This window comes from Clytia hemisphaerica, unplaced genomic scaffold (assembly GCF_902728285.1).
Source record: "Clytia hemisphaerica strain Z4C2 unplaced genomic scaffold, Clytia hemisphaerica genome assembly, whole genome shotgun sequence".
NCBI lineage: Eukaryota > Metazoa > Cnidaria > Hydrozoa > Leptothecata > Clytiidae > Clytia > Clytia hemisphaerica.
Genome location: NW_027104048.1, coordinates 33,438 through 40,209, shown reverse-complemented (window position 1 = coordinate 40,209; position 6,772 = coordinate 33,438).

Sequence of the window (6,772 nt, the reverse complement as noted above, 5' to 3'; positions counted from 1 at the left end):
AAAATTAAAAACGTAAACAAAGGTTAATGAATTGAAGCAATTTTGGTCAAATTGAGATTTTTATGGGACGAAAAGTTTAAAATACAAAAACAGTTTTTTTAAAAACTACACCAAAAAAGAAATCGCAAAAATCAAAGTGAATTTCAATTTTGGAGTCGATACCCAACTGGACCATCAGACAGTAAAAATGCCATTTGGTGATGAAGTAAAACATTTCCTTGTATCAAACAAGTTCAAGTCGACGGAGCTCAACACTAAGAGTGCTGTACGCAGACTGAACAATTTCATTTCGAAGGAGTCCAAGGAATCGTACTCAAACATAAACTTTCTGGAAGTGGAAGTGGAGATGAACTCACCCGTTTGTGACTTTTATATGAATGCCAAGAAGTTGGTTGGTGAACTTTACCAACTCTTTAAACTGTTTGAGAAATGGCTGGCAACGTGCCCTGAACGAAAAAGGAATTCAAATAAACTTTAAATCAAATGATTTTCAAACATCGAAAGAGGTTTTGGCAGCCAAAAAAAAGGAAGCAACTTACTAAACTGGGTATGGGGAACGAGCCAAAGGCAACCCGCCCTATTCGTTACAAAGAACAGTCTGGTGGATTCTTACTAACCACTTTGGATTCAGGGCTCGGGATAAATCCAGGAAACTTTTTTTTGGAGACATAAAATTTGTAGAGGAGAAGGGAGAACGATTCCTAGAATGGGACAAGGAAAGAGGAACTAAAACAAGAACAGGAGAAAATTCCTATTCCCATCAACGGTCATTCAACCCAAGAGCTTACGAAACTCAATGTCCAAGATGCCCTGTCATGTTTTATGAAAAGTTTGTTCGCTTTCGACCAGTGGAAACTAAAAGTGCAGACTCACCTTTCTTTTTGGCAGTAATTCCAGAAGCAAAGTTGGATTCCAACAGCAAAATATGGTATTACAGCCGTCCATTGGGAAAGAACTCATTTGGGAACTTCATGTCTAATGCAAAGGACATTCTTGGTCCAGATTCAACAACAAGTCGATCAAAGATTTCGAACCACTCCGCCAGAAAAACATCGATTACTACACTTCTTGATGAAAATACATGATACCCAATACATGTGGCACACGTGGACATAAAAATATTGAGTCGTTAAAGTCCTATCACTGTGCCTCAAAGGCACAGCAGCAAACAATGTCTAATATTTTAAGTGGTGGTGGTAAACGACCAATGAGGCCGACCTTAAAAAAAATAAAGTTTCCGGTCCACCGGCCGGGTGAAAATTTTTTTCGTCGTCACCCGGGCGCATTTTTTTTTTCGAACTTTTTCAACTTTTCCCATTTTTTCCAATTTTCCCATTTCAACATTTTCTACACTCAAGTAACACTTTTTCGACAGTCTTCATTCCGCGCTGCGCGCTGCTTCAATCCCGATTTTACCGATTTCGCTTTTCGAATTCTAATCTGAATTCGTAAACATAAAAAATGGTAGACTTAGTAGTGGCGTAGCATCGTCTTTGCGTTTACAGCCGAGTTTATGATAGTGAATTGGAGTTTTAACGTTGGTTTTGGTTTCGTTTTTAGAAGTTTTTTCGTAACTATTCCTATTCTACTTTGTTTATATAAATTTTACATTCTCTTTCACATAAAAGAAGAGCTTATATTTAAAAGGCAGCTTTAATTTGTCTGACTATGATAGTCACTATCCTTTATACTATAAAACTAACCTTTATTTTCTTATATTTAGAATTTAGTAAAACGAAAAAAACATAAATGTCATCGTCAAACAGCAAACTTTTAGTTTGCAAGGTCAAAACTATTGAGGGGAATGCATGGAGCATTGTTCTTCAGAACAAGGCTGTATGTAAGGTTTGATATACAGTCAACTTTGGAAAATGGTTTCAAAACATTAAACCAAACTTTAAACATCACAAATATCACAAAGAAGTCGGCCTTAATCGGGGACAATGATCCTAGGAACGAAATAGAAATTCCAGTCCTGAAATATATATCATTCAAAATTGAACGAAGTAAGGAGAATGAGACTGTAGAGACTGTCACAAAACGTACCATTACTGACGTCCTGATGCAAAAAACCATTTACTTGAAACCACCAGAGCCGAAGGACAGTAAATGCAAACTTCACATAAAGCTATTGAGCGACATTCAAGATGGGAATGGACTGTTGACAGCTGGATGCTCGAGCAGGAAGGGTCAAAACTTTTCCGAAACCTGGTTAATGTCGTTTGGTATCTGGATGGGAGATCAGCCCTCATAAACGACGCTGCGAAGAATAAAGCAGGTGTAACGCCAATTCCTGTTTCAAATCATTCTCTTCTGATCTAAATGGGTAAAACAACATTAGAATATGGTGGGAAAATTTTTCTGGATGTTTGTTTTTGTTAGGAGTGTAGTACCTCAAAACTTTTGGAACTTTACGAAGCTTAAGTTTTTCCTTACTGATGAGTAATTTGGCCGATTTTGGAAGTGTTTGGGGTTCTTGATGATTCACTGCACTTGTTGAATCATCTAGTACAGTAGGCTGCCAATCATTTTCATCATTTGTATTTTTTTGTGTCTAAAGTATAGTTTGCTCAGAATGTCGCATAACACATAGTATTGAATTGCCCTGTGTTTGGACGGTCAATATATCTGTTTAGCATATTTCGTTTGAAAAGATCATCAGAATCCTCAGGCAACTCCTCAATTTCTTCTTTTGACTTGAAAATTCTGTACCTTTGATCAGGTAAGTTAGTGTTAACAAATGAAATAGCAGGAAAGCATTTTCTAAGCCACAGTTCAGGCATTGTTAAGAAAACTGCTTCCTGGATTGAGCATTCTCTATTAGAGTTGTAAACTTTGGCTATTTTAGACATTTTCTCAAACTGACTGTCATTTGAATCTTTGGCCTGTTTTAATGCTTCTTGCATTGCAGTTGAACACTTTTTGAAAAATAGGCACACATGTATGTAACTGCCTTGTATGCATTAAAAACTGGCTGAATATCGATGTTGGCCTCCCATGCTAGGAGGCTTTCTGCAAAATAATTGTTGACAAAACAAGAATATGGGTCACGTTTTAGAAACAAATGCTGATCTTTGTCTGGTAAGATTGATAAGTAATATTCATATGTTTCATAATTTAACCCTAAAGAATCCAAAATTGTATCAATAGATCCAATTTCAATATACTCAGGCTTATCAGGATCCAGAATGTTTCTCTTTTTAGGATGCAAATTTGTATCTATATACTCTTGAACAGTTTGGATCACATTATTTCTAGCAACCAAAATATCATGTTTTTCAGTTTCAGGTAACCCTTCAGGAAGCGGTTCAGACAAAATAGTACGCTTGCAGAAAAGTTTTCCAAATTGAAATCGGCATTCATTTTTGCGATATTTACTACACGTTCTTGAATGGGAGTATATTTGATACTTAGTGACTAAATTCCATAATTCAGGACTTTCTTCCCTATCAGGAACATTAGCAGAAATAACACTATCTATGTGTTCAATATACTTTTCTTTTCCATCTTCAAGTTTTGGGACATCTTTAGCCCAAAGCAAACAATGATCATGTGGACTACCCCTGAAAGTAAATTCTACTCTGAGAGCATAGTATGTAATTTTTCCAAGTTGGCCATCCATTATTATCTCTTTGAAAAACAACTCTTTTCTAAATTGATATTGACGCACAAGCACAATAGGATTGCTATTAAGCAGGGCACATCTAGATTGGTAATCAAGAAGTTCATGATCAGTATCAGCATCCCCCCTTAATTGTCTGATAATGGTAACAAATTCCTCCCATCGTAAATCTGCACAAGAGAGAGTCATAAAGTATGTTGGGACACCAAGTTGCTTAACCATTGCAATAACATCAGATAACATATGTTGCCAGTATGCAGGGGTTCCTTTTATAGTACTCATAAACTTTATCAGATGCTACGCAATTTTGAATTGTATCATTAAAATTATTTGCTAATAGTCCCGCAGTCAAGTTGGAATTTGAAATTCTCATTGCGATATTGATCCTACTTCTAAGGTTAAGCTGTAGTAAAGTTTTGTGAGCAAAAAAAATGTAATCTTAATCCGAAGCAAACCTTTGAGTGTAATTTAAAAGACGCTGATTAAAGTACTTTGTTGGCGACAATTTTATATCTCGCTCTACGTTATAACCAAATTTCCCAGTAGGAAAAAGATGAGGATGGGCTAGCTCTTCACAGAACTCATCTTGTGTTAATGAGTTGGGGGTTTGACCTTCACCTGGAGCTAAAATTGCATTTTCATCATCTAAAATAATGTTTGGCACTTCTGATACAATAACTGTTTCACATGTTGGTGCCCGATACGCACTGAGTGGATCATCAGAATCAAATTCATTCTCTAATTGCTCTTCAAAAGGCTTAATTAAAGTAACTGTTGTATCATCTACAAATCTTATATCATTGGAAGAAGCGCTTGATACGGAATCATTAATTAATAAAACCCTTTCAACATATTCATCATTAGTTACTTGGTCGATGATTGACATATCAATATGTATATCATGATACAAAGGATTATTATTCACTAAAAAGTCCAAAGTTTCAAAAACTTTTTGTCGTCTTACTTGCTGTGAAATAACAGGGTTTTTGTAGGATATCTTTCTTTTTAATTCAACATTTATTACCCCACTACTATCACTTCCTCTAGGAAGTACTTTGCATACACCTGGTGTTTCAATGGGAACATTGCATATTGCACCTTGCAATTTAGGGAATTCTCCTTTACGCATTATCATAACTTTAGATAATAAAATTCTTTGAGCCACTAAAATTCTTTCCAGTTTTCGTATATCATTTAGATTATCTGGGGGATAAAAAATTTGAAGCTTGTTAATAACAGACTGACATGGGATTTCTCCCTTCGTTAATCTTCTATGACAGGTTGTGCATACGTGGAAATTACCATCGAACGAGGTCACAGGATTAAAATTTTCTATTTCTTCAAAGTTGATCAATGAGTATTTTTGTTCATCAAAACCAAACACAGATTTTTTGTACATACTGCGGTTACACATTACACAGATGTAAGAAGGACCCTCTTGTTTTTTCTGTCTGAAGTTCCTAACCCTTTTTCCTCCATGAAGTTTCTTTTTAGCTTTGTAAACTCTCTCTTTCTTTCTTTTTCATTTTCATGTTTTTCTGATCCCTTATTCAGTTCTCGTCGCATGCGCTTTGATTCTTTTTCTTTTTCATGCTTTTCAGTACCTTTCCTTTTTTCCCGATACCTTTTAACAGAAGCATTTAATTCTCTGTGCGAGACTTTTGTCAAAATTGTACTTTTTATATCTTTCTCATTGTGAAAATCAGTTTTTAGATAAATGATGTTAAAAAGATTGGTATTACTATACTCTGGCCTTATATATTGTTTAATCTCTTTAATGCTTTCAAACTTCAAAAGAACTGAAGTTCCAATGCTCCCTTCATCTTGAAGACCATTAGAGTTTCTACTATGCGGATCAAAAAGAAAATAATTTTGATTGTAATGCATTACAGCTAGGCAATTTCCAGCTATTACTAAACTGCACCAGAAAGCTGCATTAAGAGTTCCCCCTGAACAAAATTAACTGCAATATTACCAATCTCAAAAAAGCCTTCAAAAGCGTTGAAATTTAGTGCACAAGTGCTTTCTCCTATATCAATGGTCTTAGAAAACTGTTCAATATATGGGGACTGCCCTTTAATACCCAACTTTTTAAAATTGAAATCACCTTGGTCTAGAACATAATCGAAATCATGACTCTTCCATAGTGATAATTTTCTAAACTTAGCATAGCAAATAGCAAAAAAACAATTTGAGGAACATTGTATACCCGCTGTCTCGCCAAATTTACCGTTGCCCTGATGAAATGAACCTTGAACATTTGGACCTGGGTTAAGTTCTACATCGCCTGATAATAGGAGTGTGCAATTAACTTTGAAAAAGGTAAGGTTTGGATCTCCCGCTACATTGGGATATTGAACGAAAATTCCATTTCTTGAAAGGTTGAGAAAATCTAGAGGTGTGTAAAGCTCTGTTAGCTCAAACGATTTTGGAATTGCAAAACATAGGAGGGTAAAAAGTGCTATGAAACGTACAGGTTTAAAAAGTTTTGAGAATACATTATTGGAAAGATTGGAACCAACAATAATAGATTTAGCGACACATTTAACGTCTCTCTGAGCTGTAAAAGCAAAACTTCCTATGCGTGCACGATATAATGCAACAGATATAATCTTCACTTAAGTACAGAGTACAGTCACAGATAGAAAAACTAACTTTAACTAAATATATGACAAAGTCTATCGGGTAAAATAAAATTTTCTTGTGAGGATAAATTAAATATATACTTGCTGACAATGCAGCTTTGTGTATTTGATAACTGACAACGCAGTTGAATTCTTTTTGAGCTGACAACGCAGCTTTGTGTAATCTTAACTGACAACGCAGTTGAATTCTTTATGAGCTGTCGATACGTACAAGCTCGATCGGTCGCAGGCACAGAATCCACACCTGTCCTGGCCACGGGTTGCCTCAATCAGATTCAGTGGCCGAGAACCGCGCATAAATCCGAAGGGCGGGAAAAAAAAACCACAATCAGATTCACTGCAGTGAACGAATCTGAGAATGGCAAAAAAAAAAAAAAATCCTCAATCACGAAAAAGTGAAGAGGCAAAAAAAGTTGGCCCAAACAGATCCTTTAGACAAATAAATCTATGTGGACCTGGCAAAGCAAAGTTGAAAGGTTTATACTTACTAAGTCTTCTTGATCGG